Source organism: Pristiophorus japonicus, chromosome 5 (genome assembly GCF_044704955.1).
Source record: "Pristiophorus japonicus isolate sPriJap1 chromosome 5, sPriJap1.hap1, whole genome shotgun sequence".
Lineage (NCBI taxonomy): Eukaryota > Metazoa > Chordata > Chondrichthyes > Pristiophoridae > Pristiophorus > Pristiophorus japonicus.
This window is the reverse complement of record NC_091981.1, coordinates 245932189-245951855: the sequence shown is the minus strand read 5'-3', so window position 1 is coordinate 245951855 and position 19667 is coordinate 245932189.

Here is a 19667-nt window from a genome sequence, read left to right as displayed (position 1 = left end):
AATCTTGGCAATGGTAATGTGTACCTGCATCTGACTTGCTGCATCTTGTATGTTTCACTTTGCAGCCTCAGCTCTTCAGTGTGTCCCTCATTACCTTGGCAACTGCAGTTTTTCGGTGCAGACCTTAACATAGAAACGTAGAAACATAGAAAATAGGTGCAGGAGTAGGCCATTCGGCCCTTCTAGCCTGCACCGCCATTCAATGAGTTCATGGCTGAACATGCAACTTCAGTACCCCATTCCTGCTTTCTCGCCATACCCCTTGATCCCCCTAGTAGTAAGGACTACATCTAATTCCTATTTGAATATATTTAGTGAATTGGCCTCAACAACTTTCTGAGGTAGAGAATTCCACAGGTTCACCACCCTCTGAGTGAAGAAGTTTCTCCTCATCTCGGTCCTAAATGGCTTACCCCTTATCCTTAGAGCTCCACCCATAGAGCTTAAGGACAATCTGCGCCGTTCCAAAATGAAAGTTTATTCTGGCGAAACTTGGAACATTTTTTTGGCGCTGTCGGCCACTAAAAAAATCGGACGTACCTCCACAACTGCGCCAAAAATTGGCTACGTGGAAAATTGGTCCCATAATTACTACCAAACAACCTTTCACTTTATGTTTCTTTCTGTATATGATTTTACGGTGAATTAAATATTCAACCTTACATTTCTCCCTTCAGACTCTTTGTGCCTCAGTAAAGATTCTTCAATCGGATTGGTTGAAGGGACACACTGTGGCTTTCCCTATTCACACAGGTCCAGGATCCCCAGAGGGCACGGCGCTGTATCGGACTCCAGTAAGTTGCTGCTCAAAAGCCCACAAAAAGTCTGTGGGCAGCTGTAAGCATAATGAACAGTAAGCGCCGTTCGTTTGCCACTAACCGCAAAATCCAAACCAATGTGTCATCTGCTACCACACCTGAGTGCCCAATCTACATGCACGCTATTCAAATATTCCAAAGGAGGGGGAAAGTCGGTGCGAGGGGGGGGGTGGTCTGGATTACAGCTAATACAATCTTGTTCTTGTCAGGACTATAAGGAAAGTGCAGGGCAGTAGGGTAGTTGGATAACTCTTTCAAAGAGCTGGCACAGGCACAATTAGCTGCATGCCCTCCTTCCTTGCTGTATGATTCTGTGCTTCATCAGCGTGCTTCTAAACCTTTATGCCTCTGGCTCCTTCCAAACTGCTTCTGGTGGCATCAACAATAGTTCATTAGCTTCCCCTCAGAGGCTGACAAGCAGGTAGAAAGAGAATTGGGATTTGCCCACGCTGCTGGATTCCCGCATGTGCAGGGCACCACAGACTGCTCGCACCTAGCCCAGCGAGCTCCCCATCGTCAATCCTCCTGTGGCTGTCTGCTTCAACAAACCAGCAACAACTTGCATATATATAGGGCTTTAATGTTGTAAAATGTCCCAAGGCGCTTTACAGGAGCATTATCAAACAAAATTTGAGACACATAAAGAGGTATCTGGACAGGTGACAAAGGCTTGGTCAGCTGAAGGATGAAGGCACAGCCACCAATGATGGAGCGAAGGTAAATCAGTAATGCGCAACAGGCTAAAATTGGAGGAACGCAGATATCTCGGAGGGTTGTCGGGCTGGAGGAGGTTACAGAGATAGGGAGGGGCGAGGCCATAGAGGGATTTGAAAATAAGGATGAGAATTTTAAAATTGAGACTTTGCCAGACCAGAAGCCAATGTAGGTCAGCGAGCATACAGGCAGCTCTGTGTTATTGCGTGCAAGCTTGGCCTGCCAGAAAGAAGGGACTGTGTCAATGTTAGAGTAGTGCGATGTTTTGAGGATGTGCATGTCAGGGTTCAGTAGCATCGTAGGTGTGTGTGAGATGGGAGAGGTGTGAGGAAGTGAAGGAAGTAATAACAGATGCAGAGTGCTTCAGTAGGGTTAGAAGGAGCTGGGGTGAAGTGCACTGCAGGGACATTCTTATTCGTTCCTGGGATGTGGGTATAGCTGGCAAGGCCAGCATTTATTGGCCATCCCCAAATGCTCTTGAGAAGATGGTGTGGAGCCGCCTTCTTGAACCGCTGCAGTCTGTGTGGTGAAGGTACTTCCACAGTAATGTTAGGGAGGGAGTTCAGGATTTTGACCCAGTGATGATGAAGGAATGGCGATATACTTCCAAGTCAGCATGGTGTGTGACTTGAGGGGAACGTGGAGGTGGTGGTGTTCCCATGCGCCTGCTGCCCTTGTCTTTCTAGGTGGTTGAGGTCGTGGGTGCTGCCGAAGAAGTCTTGGCGGGTTGCCGCAGTGCATCTTGTAGATGGTACACACTGCAGCCACAGTGCGCTGGTGGTGGAGGGAGTGAACGTTGCTTTGTCCTGGATGGTGTCGAACTTCTTGAGTGTTGTTGGAATTGCACTCATCCAGGTATTCCATCACACTTCTGACTTGTGCCTTGTAGATGGTGGAAAGGCTTTGGGGAGTCAGGAGGTGAGACTCACTGCAAAATACCCAGCCTCTGACCTGCTCTTGTTGCCACAGTATTTATGTGGCTGGTCCAGTTAAGTTTCTGGTCAATGGTGACCCCCAGGATGTTGATGGTGGGGGATTCGGCGATGGTAATGCTGTTGAATGTCAAGGGGCAGTGGTTAGACTCTTGCTTGTTGGAGATACTCATTGACTGGCACTTGTGTGTCGCTTGCCACTTATTAGCCCAAGCCTGAATGTCATCCAGGTCTTGCTGCAAGTGGGCACGGACTGCTCCATTATCTGAGGAGCTGCGAATGGAATTGAACATTGTGCAGTCATCAGCGAACATTCCCACTTCTGACCTTATGATGAAGGGAAGGTCATTGATGATGCAGCTGAAGATGGTTGGACCGAGGACACTGCCCTGAGGAACTCCTGCAGCGATGTCCGAGGGCTGTGATAATTGACCTTCAACCAACACAACCATCTTCCTTTGTGCTCAGTATGACTCCAGCCAGTGGAGAGTTTTCCCCCTGATTCCCATTAACTTCTGTTTTACGAGGGCTCCTTGATGCCACACTCAGTCAAATGCTGCTTTGATGTGAAGGGAAGTCACTCTCACCTCATTTCTGGAATTCAGCTCTTTTGCCCATGTTTGGACCAAGGCTGTAATGAGGTCTGGAGCCGAGGTCTGGAGGAGAGTGGTGATAATTGGAGAAGGTAGAGTTGTGTGTTGGGGCTACAGACAATGCAGGGTTAAGCATAGAGGTATGAATTAGCTGTATACCTTAGCTAGCTTTGTGAGCTCCTTCAACTTTTTTCAGCATCACAGCCATGCCCTGGGGGCAATGTTTCCTGCACTCACCTGCTCGGCCACTTCTTCCCATTTGTGCCTGGCAACTTGCCTTGATATCTTCCTGCCACCTGGGCGATAGAAGATGCCCTTCCTGCTGCCAGCCTCCACTGCCAATACCTCCAATGCAGCGTAAGAAAAATGGAGGATTCCCTTGCAGCTAATCCTCTGCCTGCCATTATCGACAATCTTCAGCGACAGTTGCCTGTGGCCAAAGCGCACCTCCCGTTTAAGAGGTTCAGATTGCCTTTAAATGGCGCCAGTAGTGTGCAATATTGACAACCCCCACTACCGCTCCCCCTCCACATTAAGCGAGAGGCCAATGAACAGTCGCTGGCAGCCCACCTTTTCATTTAAATGAGCCAGGTGGAGCAGTTTGTGATCTTAGTTCCATCCATGTGATCAGACTCACGCTCCAAACTCAGCGCAAATTCTGCGCCCGAAAACTCCTGTTCCTCTGGCCTCTCCGTCCTGGTGTGTCGTCGCTGCATATCCCTGGAATCCCAGCTTGTTTCAGGCATTTCCCCATTTCTAACCCAATTTCTTCCTTCCTTTGGCTCAACCTCCATTTTTGTCTGTTTCTGTGAAGCACCGTGGGGCGTTTTCCTATGTTAAAGGTGCGATATGAATGCAAGTCGCTGATGTGTCAGCTGTGGCTCAGTGGGTAGCACTCTCTCACCTCTGAATCAGAAGGATGTGGGTTCATAGTCCCACTCCAGAGACTTGAGCACAAAAATCTAGGCTGATATCACTGCACTGTCGGAGGTGCCATCTTTCGGATGAAACCTTAAACCGAGTCTGCTCTCAAATTGGACGTAAAATTTAGGACCAAGATGAGAATTTTTTTCACTCGGAGGGTGGTGAAACTGTGGAATTCTCTACCACAGAAGGCTATGGAGGCCAAGTCACTGAATATATTTAAGAGGGAGATAGGTAGATTTCTAGAAAGAAAAGGCATCAAGGTGTATAGGGAAAAAGCGGGAATATGGTGTTGGGATAGAGGATCAGCCATGATCATATTGAATGGTGGTGCAGGCTCGAAGGGCCAAATGGCCTACTCCTGCACCTATTTTCTATGTTTCTATGTACTTCATTGGTTGTAAAGTGCTTTGAGACGTCTGGTGGTCGTGAAAGGCACTATATAAATCCAAGTCTTTCTTTTTATTTCTTAAGCACAGAAAAAAAAACAACAAAGCAAATCGAGAAAATGATAAGGATGGAAGGAACCTTTGCTCAAGAAAACAAAATGAAGAAGAATGCTGATTTCATAGCAGCTGGTTGAGCTACTCCATGATTTGTGTGGAATACATTTCAAGGCCAAAAACTAGATTAAGCTAACATGCACAATGAATTCATTATAGGGCTAAAAATCACACCGATAACAGAAACAACAGCAGACACAGAGAGGTACAGTTTGCATCTGTGAGTGAAAAGGTCTGAATAACTAGCAGTAATATCAGCCTCATGAGGGGAAATTGAAAAAAAAAAGTTTTTCGACCAGAAGCAAATGGGAGGACAGACATTACCCAGGCAGGATTTTGAACTTAACAACAACAACAACTTGTATTTTTACAGCGCCTTTAACGTAGTAAAACGTCCCACAGTGCTTCACAACATTTCTTACACCGAGCCACAAAAGGAAAAATGCGACAAGTGAGAGAGGTCGGTTCTAAGGAGCGTCTTAAAGGAAGAAAGCAAGGTAGAGAAGCGGAGAGGTTTAGCGAAGGAATTCCAGAGCTCAGAGCCTTGGTAGCTGAAGGCACGGATGCCAATGGTGGAGAGATTATAATCAGGGATGCTCAAGAGGGCAGAATTAGAGGAGCGCAGATATCTCGGGAGGTTGTGGGGCTGGAGGAGATGACAGAGATAGGGAGGGGCGAGGCCACGGAGGGATTTGAACACAAGGATGAGAATTTTGAAATCGAGGCATTGTTTAACCGGCAGCTATTTGTAGGTCAACGAGCACAGGGGTGATGTGTGAGTGGGACTTGGTGCAAGTTAGGACACGGGCAGCCAAGTTTTGGATCACCTCACGTTTACGTACGATAGAATGTGGGAGGCCAGCCAGGAGTGCGTTGGAAGAGAGGTCAAGTCTAGAGGTAACAAAGGCATGGATGAGGGTTTCAGCAGCGGATGAGCTGAGGCAAGGGCGGAGACGGGCGATGTTACAGAGGTGGAAATAGGTGGTCAAGTGGAATGGTTTGGGGAGGGAGTTCTAATGCATGGTGGCTGCCAATGGCGAGGGGGGATCCACAAGAGGCTAGTCAGAGGAAAAGAGAGCGGTTGGAATGTTGCAGGGCTGGTGGAGGTTTACAGAGATAGCGAGAGGCAAGGGATCTAAACACGAGGATGAGAATTTTAAATCTGAGGTATCGGGGAACCAATGCTGGTCAGTGAAGACAGGGGGTGGCTGAGCAAGGCGTCATATGGGATAGGAGAAGGCCACCAGAAGTTTGGGTGAGCTGAAGTTTACAAAGGGTAGGAATGCTGAGCATCAGAGTATTAAAATAGTCACGGCTGGAGGTGATAAAGCTATTGATGAGAGTGTCAATAGCAGATGTGCTGAGGCAGGGGCGGAAGTGGCTGATGTAGGGAATGAGAGGTGATCTTATCGAAACATATAACATAATGAGCGGGCTCGACAAGGTGGATGCAGAGAAGATATTTCCACTCATAGGGGAAACTAAAACTAGGGGACATAGTCTCAGAATAAGGGGCTGCCCATTTAAAACTGAGATGAGGAGGAATTTATTCGCTCAGAGGGTTGCAAATCTGTGGAATTCTCTGCCTCAGAGAGCTGTGCAGGCTGGGTCATTGATTAAATTTAAGGCGGAGATAGACAGATTTTTGAGCGATAAGGGAGTAAAGGGTTATGGGTAGCGGGCAGGGAAGTGGAGCTGAGTCCATGATCAGATCAGCCATGATATTAAATGGCAGAACAGGCTTGAGGGGCCAAATGGCCTACTCCTGCTCCTATTTCTTATATTCTTATGTTCTTATGTTACGGAGCTGGAAGTAGGTGGTTTTGTGGAGTTGGGAAGGTAGTTTGCAAGAGGTCATGGGTGTTTTTTTTAGGATGGAGTGATGGCGGCTTACCACCACCTTCTTAAGGACAATTGGAGATGGGTAATAAAAGCTAGCCTTGCCAGCGATGCCCACATCCCAGGAACACATTTTTTTTTAAATGATGGCAGTTTTGAAAGGGAGCGGGACAGTTTCTGAGGAGATGGAAGCATTTGCAATGTCAGATAGCATGGGGCCAGCAGGAACAGAATTTGAGTGGTCAATAGTTTAGTGAGAATGGGGTCAGGGAGCAAGTAGTGGGTCTCATGAGTGAGACTAGCAAAGAGCGTGGGGAGAGTTGGGAGAGAAGTTAGAGAAGTACATGGGCTCTCAATTTGACATTTCATCTGAAAGACAGCTCCTCTGACAGTACAGCTCTCCCTCGGTACTGCAGTGAGGTGTCAGCCTAAATTGTGTGTTCAAGTCTTAAGCCACGGACTTTCAGACTCAGAGGAGAGGGTTCTACTACTGAGCCAAGGCTGGTGCTTAATAACAAATAAATGTCCTGCACGATGTTCGAAACAAAGGCAGGACCTTAACAGGAGGAGCAGCATGGCGGCCCGGCATCTCATGTGGCCCCGACCTGTGAGGAACCATCATCCATTGTGTGGTGTGTGAATGTTGGCAGCTTGATTTGGCACTGGACTGCCTCTTTGTACTTGTGCTTTGTTTCAGACTTGCAGCACTTGGCCTACTGCTGCTTCCAAGCCATTTCCTTGTGTAAGGAGTATGTGTGCTGGCTGGCATATAGCATGCTGGGATTCTGCTGGCTTTGGTCCTCCTTGAGCTGTGCAAGGATGCTGATTAGTCCTGCCTGTTTTCTGCCACCTCCACCCTATCAATGCTGTACCAGTTCCAACTAATGGGTAGCCCTCTTCTCCCATGACTCCTTGCAATACAGATTCAAAGCAGCAAAACCTGCCTTTCTTCATTCTGTAGCGCTAGACTCCCCAGTGCTATTTGAGTTATTTAAATGCCTCCTGATTATGGGAACATTTTAACCTAATCCACCTTGTGGGACAGTGACAGGATCAGATCAGCTACTTATTTTACATCCCGTCTGATTTTGCTTTCCATTTACTTCTGAAAGTACTCAGCCTCCGTAACATATTTACCACATGGCGTGAGGTTTGAACCCACAGCCTTTTGATTGAGAAGCAAGCCGCTACCAACTGAGCCAAGTAAAGCTCTCAAATGGCACCACATTCCAGATTAAAAGTAAGATATTACTGCAATTATATCGGGCCTTGGTGAGACCGCACCTGGAATACTGTGTACAGTTTTGGCCTCCTTACCTAAGGAAGGACATACTTACCTTAAAGGGAATACAGCATAGGTTTACTAGACTGATTCCTGAGTTGGGGGGATTGACCTATGAGGAGAGATTGAGTAAACTAGGCCTATATTCTCTAGAGTTGAAAAGAATGAAAGGTGATCTCATTGAAACATAAAATTCTTACAGGACTTGACATGGTAGATGATGGGAGGATGTTTCCCCTGGCTGGGGAGTCTCGAACGAGGGGTTACAGTTTCAGAAAAAAGGGTTGCTATTTAGGACTGAGATGAGGAGAAATTTCAACAACAACAACAGCTTATATTTATATAGCATCTTTAACATAATGAAACGACCCAAAACGTTTCACAGGAGTATTATGAGATAAAATCCTAGAATAAGGGGCCGCCCATTTAAAACTGAGATGAGGAGAAATTTCTTCTCTGAGGGTTGTGGATCTGTGGAATTCGCTGCCTCAGAGAGCTGTGGAAGCTGGGACATTGAATAAATTTAAGACAGAAATAGACAGTTTCTTAAACGATAAGGGGTTATGGAGAGCGGGCAGGGAAGTGGAGCTGAGCCCATGGTCGGATCAGCCATGATCGTATTAAATGGTGGAGCAGGCTCAAGGGGCCGTATGGTCTACTCCTGCTCCTATTTCTTACATTCTTATAAAACAATTTGACACCGAGCTGTATAAGTAGAAATTAGCGCAGGTGACTAAAAGCTTGTTCAAAGAGGTAGGTTTTAAAGAGTGTCTTGAAGGAGGAAAGAGAAGTAGTGAGGTTTAGGCAGGGAGTTCCAGAGCTTGGGGCCTAGGCAACAGAAGGCACGGCCACTAATGGTTGAGCGATTATAATCAGGGATGCTCAAGAGGACAGAATTAGAGGAGGGCAGACATCTCGGGGGTTGTGGGGCTGGAGATTACAGAGACAGGGAGGGGCGAGGCCATGGAGGGATTTGAAAGTAAGGATGAGAATTTTGAAATCGTGGCGTTGCTTAACCGGGAGCCAATGTAGGTCAGCGGGCACACGGGTGATGGGTGAGTGGGGCGTGGTGCGAGTTAGGTGCGGGCAGCCGAGTTTTGGATCACCTCTCGTTTATGTAGGGTAGAATATGGGAGACCAGCGAGGAGTGCGTTGGAATAGTCAAGTCTAGAAAGAACAAAGGCATGGATGAGGGCTTCAGCAGCGGATGAGCTGAGGCAAGGGCGGAGACGGGCGATGTTACAGCGGTGGAAATAGGCGGTCTTAGTTATGCTGTGGATATGTGGTTGAAAGCTCATTTCAAGATCAAATATGACACCAAGGTTGCAAACAGCCTAGTTCAGCCTCAGACATGTTGGGGAGAGGGATGGAGTCAGTGGCTCGGGAACGGAGTTTGTGGTGGGAACCGAAAACAATGGCTTCGGTCTTCCCAATATTCAATTGGAGAAAATTTCTGCTAATCCAGAACTGGATATGAGACAAGTAGTCTGACAATTTCGAGACTGTGGAGGGGTCGAGAAAAGTGGTATTGACGTAAAGCTGGATGCCACCAGCGTACATGTGGAAACTGACGCTGTGTTTTCGGATTATGTCGCCATGGGGGAACATGTAGATGAGAAATAGGAGGGGGCCAAGGGAGCGTCGAGAGAGGCGGGAGTCGGTGAGAGGCAGCGGCCTATAAAGGCCCAGCAGTCGGGCAGTCCAGGAGTGTCGAGAGAGGCGGGAGTCAGTGAGAGGCAGCGGCCTATAAAGGCTCATCAGTCGGGCAGTCCAGGAGTGTCGAGAGAGGCGGGAGTCGGCGAGAGGCAGCGGCCTATAAAGGCTCAGCAGTCGGGCAGTCCAGGAGTGTCGAGAGAGGCGTGGCTTATGCAGCTCTAGCCGGGAGAGAAAGCAAAAAAGAGGTAGAAAGAAATCAAAAAGTGACGTCACAGCCAAGGGGGTAAGTGATTGGCTGGTGATTGGTGAGTAGTTTTTCTTTTTCTTTTTTATATCAGTAAGTAACCTGTTTATATTGTTGTTGCCAAATTAAGTGTATCTAAGGGTTAAGTCATGGCAGGAGAGCTCGGACACGTGTTATGCTCCTCCTGTACTATGTGGGAACTCAGGGACACTTCCGGTGTCCCTGACGACCATGTGTGCGGGAATTGTATCCACCTCCAGCTCCTGACGGACCACGTTGCAGAATTGGAGCTGAAGGTGGATTCACTCTGGAGCATCCACGATGCTGAGAATGACGTGAATAGCACGTTTAGTGAGTTGTCTTACCGCAGGTAAAGGGTCCACAGCCAGATAGGGAATGGAAGACCAACAGGAAGAGCAGTGCAAGGAAGGTAGTGCAGGGGTCCCCTGCGGTCATCTCCCTGCAAAACAGATACACCGCTTTGAGTACTGTTGAGGGGGATGACTCATCAGGGGAGGGCAGCAGCAGCTAAGTTCATGGCACCATGGCTGGCTCTGCTGCACAGGAGGGCAGGAAAAAGAGTGGGAGAGCGATAGTGATAGGGGATTCAATTGTAAGGGGAATAGCTAGGCGTTTCTGTGGCCGCAACCGAGACTCCAGGATGGTATGTGCCTCCCTGGTGTAAGGGTCAAGGATGTCTCGGAGCGGGTGCAGGAAATTCTGAAAAGGGAGGGTGAACAGCTAGTTGTCGTGGTGCACATAGGTACCAATGACATAGGTAAAAAATGGGATGAGGTCCTACGAGATGAATTTAGGGAGATAGGAGTTAAATTAAAAAGTAGGACCTCAAAAGTAGTAATCTCAGGATTGCTACCAGTGCCACGTGCTAGTCAGAGTAGCAATCGCAGGATAGCGCAGATGAATACGTGGCTTGAGAACTGGTGCACAAGTGAGGGATTCAAATTCCTGGGACATTGGAACCGGTTCTGGGGGAGGTGGGACCAGTACAAACCGGATGGTCTGCACCTGGGCAAGATCAGAACCAATGTCCGAGGGGGAGTGTTTGCTAGTGCTGTTGGGGAGGAGTTAAACTAATATGGCAGGAGGATGGGAACCTATGCAAAATATAGAAAGGATAATAGTAAAAGTGGAGGACAGAGAAACCTAAGGCAAAAAACAAAAAGGGCCATATTACAGCAAAATTCTAAAGGGTCAAAGTGTGTTAAAAAGACAAGCCTGAAGACTCTGTGCCTCAATGCGAGGAGTATTCGGAATAAGGTGGATGAATTAACTGTGCAGATAGCAGTTAACGGATACGATGTGATTGGCATCACGGAGACATGGCTCCAGGGTGACCAAGGCTGGGAACTCAACATGCAAGGGTATTCAGCATTTAGGAAGGATAGACAGAAATGGAGAGTAACACAGTTAATTCGGAAACTAGGGTCCTTAACTTAAGGAAAGGTAACTTCGACGGGATGAGGCGTGAATTGGCTAGAATAGACTGGCAAAGAATACTTAAAGGGTTGATGGTGGATAAGCAATGGCAAACATTTAAAGATCACATGGATGAACTTCAGCAATTGTACATCCCTGTCTGGAGTAAAAATAAAACTGGGAAGATGGCTCAACCATGGCTAACAAGGGAAATAAAGGATACTGTTAAAGCCAAGGAAGAAGCATATAAATTGGCTAGAAAAGGCAACAAACCTGAGGATTGGGAGAAATTTAGAATTCAACAGAGGAGACGAAGGGTTTAATTAGGAGGGGGAAAATAGAGTACGAGAGGAAGCTTGCAGGGAACATAAAAACTCACTGCAAAAGCTTCTATAAATATGTGAAGAGAAAAAGATTCGTAAAGACAAACATTGGTCCCTTGCAGTCGGATTCAGGTGAATTTATAATGGGGAACAAAGAGATGGCAGACCAACTGAACCAATACTTCGGTTCTGTCTTCACGAAGGAAGATACAAATAACCTTCCGAAGGTACTGGGGACAGTGGGTCTAGTAAGAAGGTGGAACTGAAGGATATTCTTATTAGGCGGGAAATTGTGTTAGAGAAATTGATGGGATTGAAGGCCGATAAATCCCCGGGGCCTGATAGTCTGCATCCCTGAGTACTCAAGGAAGTGGCCCTAGAAATAATGGATGCATTGGTGATCATTTTCCAACAGTCTATCGACTCTGGATCAGTTCCTATGGACTGGAGGGTAGCTAATGTAACACCACTTTTCAAAAAAGGAGGGAGAGAGAAAACGGGTAATTATAGACCGGTTAGCCTGACATCAGTAGTGGGGAAAATGTTGGAATCAATCATTAAGGATGAAATAGCAGCGCATTTGGAAAGCAGTGACAGGATCAGATCAAGTCAGCATGGATTTATGAAAGGGAAATCATGCTTGACAAATCTTCTGGAATGTTTTGAGTATGTAACTAGCAGAGTGGACAAGGGAGAACCAGTGGATGTGGTGTATTTGGACTTTCAAAAGGCTTTTGACAAGGTCCCGCACAAGAGATTGGTGTGCAAAATCAAAGCGCATGGTATCAGGGGTAATGCATTGGCGTGGATTGAGAACTGGTTGACAGACAGGAAGCAGATGGTTGGATAAACGGGTCCTTTTCAGAATGGCAGGCAGTGACTAGTGGAGTGCCGCAGGACTCAGTGCTGGGACCCCAGTTCTTTACAATATACATTAACGATTTAGATGAAGGAATAGAGTGTAATATCTCCAAGTTTGCGGATGACACTAAACTGGGTGGTGGTGTGAGCTGTAAGGAGGATGCTAAGAGGCTGCAGGGTGACTTGGACAGGTTAGGCGAATGGGCAAATGCATGGCAGATGCAGTATAATGTGGATAAATGTGAGGCTAGCCACTTGGGGGCAAAAACATGAAGGCTGAATATTATCTGAATGGCGGCAGATTAGGAAAAGGGGAGGTGCAACGAGACCTGGGTGTCATGGTTCATCAGTCACTGAAAGTGGGCATGCAGGTACAGCAGGCGGTAAAGAAGGCAAATGGTATGTTGGCCTTCGTGGCTAGGGGATTTGAGTATAGGATCAGGGAGGTCTTAATGCAGTTGTACAGGGCCTTAGTGAGGCCTCATCTGGAATATTGCGTTCCGTTTTGGTCTCCTAGTCTGAGGAAGGACATTCTTGCTATTGAGGGAGTGCAGCGAAGGTTCACCAGACTGATTCCAGGGATGGCTGGGCTGTCATATGAGAAGAGACTGAATCAATTAGGCCTTTGTTCACTGGAGTTTAGAAGGATGAGAGGGGATCTCATAGAAACATATAAGATTCTGACGGGACTGGACAGGTTAGATTCGGGAAGAATGTTCCCGATGTTGGCGAAGTCCAGAACCAGGGGACATAGTCTTAGGATAAGGGGTCGGCCATTTAGGACTGAGATGAGGAGAAACTTCTTCACTCAGAGAGTTGTTAACCTATGGAATTCCCTACCGCAGAGTGTTGTTAAGGCCAGTTCATTGGATATATTCAAGAGGGAGTTAGATGTGGCCCTTATGGCTAAGGGGTTCAAGGGGTATGGAGAGAAAGCAGGAAAGGGGTACTGAAGGAATGATCAGCCATGATCTTATTGAATGGCGGTGCAGGCTCGATGGGCCAAATGGCCTACTCCTGCACCTATTTTCTATGTTTCTATGTTTCTATCATCATCATAGGCAGTCCCTCGAAATCAAGGAAACTTGCTTCCACACTAAAAGTGAGTTCTCAGGTGACTGTACAGTCCAATATGGGAATTACAGTCTCTGTCACAGGTGGGACAGACAGTGGTTGAAGGAAAGGTTGGGTGGGGAATCTGGTTTGCCGCATGCTCCTTCCGCTGCCTGTGTTTGTTCTCTGCATGTTCTCGGCGATGAGACTCGAGGTACTCAGCGCCCTCCCGGATGCACTTCCTCCACTTAGTGCAGTCTTGGGCCAGGGATTCCCAGGTGTGGGTGAGGATGTTGCACTTTATCAATGAGGCTTTGAGAGTGTTCTTGAAACATTTCCTCTGCCCACCTGGGGCTCACTTGCCATGTAGGAATTCTGAATAGAGCGCTTGCTTTGGGAGTCTTGTGTCGGGCATGCGGAATATGTGGCCCGCCCAACGGAGCTGGTCGAGTGTGGTCAGTGCTTCGATGCCTGATCGAGAACACTGATGTTGGTGCGTCTATCCTCCCAGTGGATTTGCAGGATCTTGCGGACCAAGGATAGCTTCTTGGGGGACACTAGAGGTATCGATGCGGGAAGAGAAGCCGTTGCAGGTGATTCTCTGGCTATGGTTAGATAGATAAAAATGGAAGCAGGCAAGTGCAGTCCCACCCAGCTGGATGACGGTGGAGAGGCGTTGGAGAAAGATAGACTGGACAACCGTGCCAAAGGTTGCAGACAAGTCAAGAAGGACGAGGAGGGTTAGTTTGCCTTTGTCACAGTCACAAAGGACATCACAAAGAGTCGTTTCGGTACTGTGACAGGCTCGGAATCCGGATTGAAGGGATGGGCGGTAGGTTTCAAGGACGGAGTGGTTGAGGGTTGTTTTTTTGAGGAGAGGGGTGATGATGGCAGATTTGAGGACGAGGGGGACAGTACCTGAGGAGAGCGAACCGTTAACAATGTCAGTTAACATGGGAGCCAGAAAAGGAAGTTGAGTGTTCAGCGGCTTGGTGGCAATAGGGACAAGGGAGCAGGAAGTGGGTCTCATGGACAAGATGAGCTCAGAAAGGACATGAGGGGAGATCGGAGAGACGCTGGAGAAAAATGTGAGGTCAGGGCTAGCGCAGGGTGGGAGCCTTTGAGGTTTGGCCCAGTGGGCTAGGGGAAGGAAAGGAAGAGGCAGAGGCAGCCAAATGGATGGTCTCGATCTTGGAGACAAAGAAGTCTCTGAGCTCCTCGCACTTATTGTTGGAGGTGAGGGTGGAACTGAGGAGAGGGGTTTAAAAAGATGGTGTGCAGTGGAGAATCGAAGCTGGGGTTTATCTTTACATTTCAAAATGATTCTGGAATAGGGAGTGATTTTGGCAGATGAGAGCAGGACCCGATAGTGTTTTATGTGGTCCAGCCAGATCAGGTGGTGAATGGCTAAACCAGTTGTCCACCACATCCATTCAAGTCTACGTCCCTTGGACTTAAGGGAGGGAAGGTCGGGGCTGTATCAGGGGGCTGGCCAGGGTGAGAGAGAGTAATTGTTTTAACAGGGACCAGAGCATCAAAGGTGGTGGTGAGGGTGTGATTGAGCAGATCGATTGCTGCAGAAATGTCATGGTGAATGGAGGGCCAAAGGCTGGATAGTTGGGAGTTCATAATGCAGTTGTAAGAGAGTCAGAAGAGAGTTTTTTCCAGAGGCGGCCATAGAAGGAGATAGGATTGGGGGTCGGGAGGCGGGGTGGGGGTGGAAGGGGGTGGGTGGAGAGCCATACGAGGAAGTGGTCAGAGGTGGCCTTATCTGTAATTGCCATGATGGGAGTAGCGAGGCCACGAGAGATAGCAAGGTCGAGGGGGTGGCCGTGAATATGGGTTGGTGAGTTTACATGGAGGGAGAGATTAAGGGAGTATAGAAGGCTGGTGAACTCAAAGGAGAGAGAGCATGATGAGTTGAGTCAGAGGTTGAAATCACCGAGGATGAGAAGTCGTTCAGTGCAGACGCAGAGGGAGGAAAGTAGTGAAGAAATATCGGTAATTACATTTTTATGGTACTGGGTGGGCGGTAGAGAACAAGAATTTTAAATGAGAGGTCAGAGACGTAGAATAGGGTGAGATGCTCAAAGGAGGAGAAAGTGCCGGAGGAGTAAGGAGACAGACCAAGGTATGATTTGCTGATGAGAGCCACACTGCCACCACGGCAGTCTGAGCGGGGCAAGTGGTGGAAGATAAAGCCAGGCGGGGAGGCTTCATTTAAGGGTAAGGTGTCGTCGCCCTTCAACCAGGTTTCCATCAGGGCCATGTTGTCGATGCCATCATCCACGATAAGCTCATGGATGGGAAGGGCCTTGTTCGCAAGTGAACGGACGTTCTGGAGGGAGATGCGGAGAGGGTCAGTGATGGCTGCCCCACTGCCTGCGTCCACAGGGTCAATGCTGGGAGTTGCGGGGCGGGGGGGGTGGTTAGTTGGACGAGGAGGAGATTGGCAAGATTAGCCCCCAGTGCGCGTGCTGGGCAGGAAGGTCGGCGAGAGAGTAGGATGGGACAATTGGGGTTGCTGCTCGTAAGGAGACAGCGACGAGTGCCTCGATGGGCCCTTCGTAGGATGCCAAGAGAAGCACAGAGGGAAACTGTAGGCTCATCTAGGAGAGAGTCAAGCCTAGGATGGTGGCAGGATTGTAGGAAGGTCGAAGAGTAATGAAGGATTGGGATAGGGATTTGGGAGGGCAGAGTATCTGAGAGAGGAGAGATGAAAGGAGGCATGACGACAGGGGAGACTGGTCAGGGCGGGAAAAGTGGCGAAGTAGTGAATGGCTCGGGTCGGAGTGGCAGCCAAAGTGCACACGTGAATGGACAGGGGAAAAGCTCAGGTTACTCAGGTCTATTTATACTCCCTGCATAATCCCTGCCCGCCTGCAGCCGTGCAGTCATCTGGGAAAGGCACAAAACCAGAGAAAAAAACACAAGTTTCAAATGGATCACAAAAAAAAAAATTGCTACACCCAAAGGATTGTGAATCTTTGGAATTCTCTACTCTAGAGGGCTGTGGGGGCTCAGTCGTTGAGTGTATTCAAGACAGACTTTTGGATACGAAGGGAATCAAGGGATATGGGATTAGTGCGGGAAGGTGGGTTGAGGTAAAGATCAGCCATGATCTTACTGAATGGTGGAGCAGGCTCGACGAGCCGAACGGCCTACTCCTGCTCCTATTTCTTATGTTCTTTTGTAGCATGGGGAAATCCAAGGCAGAATGAAACAAAAACAGGAAAAAAGCAAACTTAAAGTCCCAATATCACATTGCAAATACCATGGTAACTTTACGTAGAAACTTTTTTTTTACCCTCCAAATTTCTCCCCACCTCTATTGAAAACTCTGTCTTCCTCCACCATTGGTGGCTGTGCCTTCAGTTACCTAGGCCCTAAGCTCTCGAATTACCTCCCTATACCTCTCTGCCTCTCTACCTCTCCTCCTTTAAAATGCTTATTAAAGCCTACCTCCTATCCTACTATCTCCTTAAGTGGCTCGGTGTCAAATTTTGTTTGATAACGCTCCTGTGAAGCGCCATGGAATGTTATGCCAAGTTAACATAAGAACATAAGAACATAAGAATTAGGAACAGGAGTGGCCCATCTAGCCCCTCGAGCCTGCTCTGCCATTCAACAAGATCATGGCTGATCTGGCCGTGGACTCAGCTCCACTTACTTGCCCGCTCCCCATAACCCTTAATTCCCTTATTGGTTAAAAATCTATCTATCTGTGATTTGAATACATTCAATGAGCTAGCCTCAACTGCTTCCCTGGGCAGAGAATTCCACAGATTCACAACCCTCTGGGAGAAGAAATTCCCTCTCAACTCGGTTTTAAATTGGCTCCCCCGTATTTTGAGGCATTGCCACCTAGTTCTAGTCTCCCCAACCAGTGGAAACAACCTCTCTGCCTCAATCTTGTCTATCCCTTTCATTATATTAAATGTTTCTATAAGATCACCCCTCATCCTTCTGAACTCCAACGAGTAAAGACCCAGTCTACTCAATCTATCATCATAAGGTAACGCCCTCATCTCCGGAATCACCCTAGTGAATCGTCTCCGTACCCCCTCCAAAGCCAGTATATCCTTCCTTAAGTAAGGTGACCAGAACTGCACGCAGTACTCCAGGTGCGGCCTCACCAATACCTTATACAGAAGGACCTCCCTGCTTTTGTACTCCATCCCTCTCGCAATGAAGGCCAACATTCCATTCGCCTTCCTGATTACCTGCTGCACCTGCAAACTAACTTTTTGGGATTCATGCACAAGGACCCCCAGGTCCCTCTGCAGCGCAGCATGTTGGAATTTCTCCCCATTCAAATAATATTCCCTTTTACTGTTTTTTTTCCCAAGGTGGATGACCTCACACTTTCCGACATTGTATTCCATCTGCCAAACCTTAGCCCATTCGCTTAACCTATCTAAATCTCTTTGCAGCCTCTCTGTGTCCTCTACACAACCTGCTTTCCCACTAATCTTTGTGTCATCTGCAAATTTTGTTACACTACACTCTGTCCCCTCTTCCAGGTCATCTATGTATATTGTAAACAGTTGTGGTCCCAGCACCGATCCCTGTGGCACACCACTAACCACTGATTTCCAACCCGAAAAGGACCCATTTATCCCGACTCTCTGCTTTCTGTTCGCCAGCCAATTCTCTATCCATGCTAATACATTTCCTCTGACTCTGCATACCTTTATCTTCTGCAGTAATCTTTTGTGTGGCACCTTATCGAATGCCTTTTGGAAATCTAAATACACCACATCCATCGGTACACCTCTATCCACCATGCTCATTATATCCTCAAAGAATTCCAGTAAATTAGTTAAACATGATTTCCCCTTCATGAATCCATGTTGCGTCTGCTTGATTGCACTATTCCTATCTAGATGTCACGCTATTTCTTTCTTAATGATAGCTTCAAGCATTTTCCCCACTACAGATGTTAAACTAACTGGCCGATAGTTACCTGCCTTTTGTCTGCCCCCTTTTTTAAACAGAGGCGTTACATTAGCTGCTTTCCAATCCGCTGGTACCTCCCCAGAGTCCAGAGAATTTTGGTAGATTATAACGAATGCATCTGCTATAACTTCCACCATCTCTTTTAATACCCTGGAATGCATTTCATCAGGACCAGGGGACTTGTCTACTTGAGTCCCATTAGTCTGTCCAGCACTACCCCCCTAGTGATAGTGATTGTCTCGAGGTCCTCCCTTCCCACATTCCTGTGACCAGCAATTTTTGGCATGGTTTTTTGTGTCTTCCACTGTGAAAACCGAAACAAAATAATTGTTTAAGGTCTCAGCCATTTCCACATTTCCCATTATTAAATCCCCCTTCTCATCTTCTAAGGGACCAACATTTACTTTAGTCACTCTTTTCCATTTTATATATCAGTAAAAGCTTTTACTATCTGTTTTTATGTTTTGCGCAAGTTTACTTTCGTAATCTATCTTTCCTTTCTTTATTGCTTTCTTAGTCATTCTTTGCTGTCATTTAAAATTTTCACAATATTCTAGTTTCCCACTAACCTTGGCCACCTTATACGCATTGGTTTTTAATTTGATACTCTCCTTTATTTCCTTGGTTATCCACGGCTGGTTATCCCTTCTCTTACCGCCCTTCTTTTTCACTGGAATATATTTTTGTTGAGCACTATGAAAGAGCTCCTTAAAAGTCCTCCACTGTTCCTCAATTGTGCCCCCGTTTAGTCTGTGTTTCCAGTCTACTTTAGCCAACTCTGCCCTCATCCCACTGTAGTCCGCTTTGTTTAAGCATAGTACGTTCATTTCTGACACAACTTCCTCACCCTCAATCTGTATTACAAATTCAACCATACTGTGATCACTCATTCCGAGAGGATCTTTTACTAGGAGATCGTTTATTATTCCTGTCTCATTACACAGGACCAGATCTAAGATCGCTTGCTCCCTTGTAGGTTCTGTAACATACTGTTCTAAGAAACAATCCCGTATGCATTCTATGAATTGCTCCTCAAGGCTACCCCGTGCGATTTGATTTGACCAATCGATATGTAGGTTAAAATCCCCCATGACTACTGCTGTTTCTTTTTCACATGCCTCCATTATTCCCTTGATTATTGTCCGCCCCACCGTGAAGTTATTATTTGGGGGCCTATAAACTACGCCCACCAGTGACTTTTTCCCCTTACTATCTCTAATCTCCACCCACAATGATTCAACATTTTGTTCATTAGAGCCAATATCGTCTCTCACAACTGCCCTGATATCATCCTTTATTAACAGAGCTACCCCACCTCCTTTCCCTTCTTGTCTAACCTTCCGAATTGTCAGATACCCCTGTGTTATATAAGGTGCTATATAAGGTGCTATATCAATACAAGTTGCTGTTAAAAGCACTATATAAATGCAACTATTTACAATCTATATTAATGACTTGGATGAACGGACCGAGTGTAATGTAGCCAAGTTTGCTGATGATACAAAGATGGGTGGGAAAGCAAACTGTGA